The sequence below is a fragment of the Haliaeetus leucocephalus genome, unplaced genomic scaffold, assembly GCF_000737465.1.
Source record: "Haliaeetus leucocephalus isolate CR32 unplaced genomic scaffold, Haliaeetus_leucocephalus-4.0 Scaffold162, whole genome shotgun sequence".
Lineage (NCBI taxonomy): Eukaryota > Metazoa > Chordata > Aves > Accipitriformes > Accipitridae > Haliaeetus > Haliaeetus leucocephalus.
The window spans coordinates 8,394,434-8,395,275 of NW_010972598.1; positions in this window are offsets into that span (position 1 = coordinate 8,394,434).

The window sequence follows — 842 nt, forward strand, 5'->3', positions numbered from 1 at the left end:
TCCCGAGCGCGGCGGGGCGGCCCGTTCCGTACCGGGGCAGCGGCCCCGCGTCCCGCCCCGCGAAGTTTGGGTCTGTGGGCAGGTTCTTCCGCGTAGGCCTGCCGAGCTGTGCCCGCGCTGCCCGGGGACGGGCTGGCACCCGGCGCCTGCTGCCCTTTCCCTCCCACACAGCCCCCCGCCGCCCCATCGGCGGTGAGGTTTTAGAAAGACGGCAGGGTGGGTAATTCGGGCTTTCCGATGGCGTAACGAGGGGTCGTTACGTAGATCTCGGGAGTTGATAGACCGGACCGGGAATTCGTAATTTAACCTCGTTTCCTAAGGACTAACGGGCGTTTTGCAGAAACGTGCATTTCCAAGGGAAGAAGGGGCTTTTTCTTGGCAGTGTTTGACTTTCCACGTAAAGAAAGCCGCAAGACTGTCCCTAACCATTATTTTTGGCGCAGTAGCAGCGGTTGAACTACCGCCTCTCTTAGATTGCAGTGCCAGTGTTTTCACTTTTTCCGCAAAGTCCTCTGCAACAAACAGCCTCGTTTCCTCGCGTGTTTTAGTCTGTGAGCCTGCGTGATCGGATTTGCTGAAGTTTTCAGCAAGTGAGAAAACAAGGGTGGAAATGGAGGACGTTCATCTCTCCTGTGGTATGGGTGCTCACATTTTTTAACAGTACTGGGTTTAATAAAAGAAAATTTCGAAGCAAAAGGAAAAACCGACGCGAGGCACTTCCTCTTCACTGTCCGGTTGAGATCTATCTTCTAAAAATGTTTCAAAGTCTCTCGGTAGCTTTGGTACAGCAAAGCATGGCTTTGGCCTCGTTCATGTTTTTGTTTAGCAGTTGAAAAGGTTTG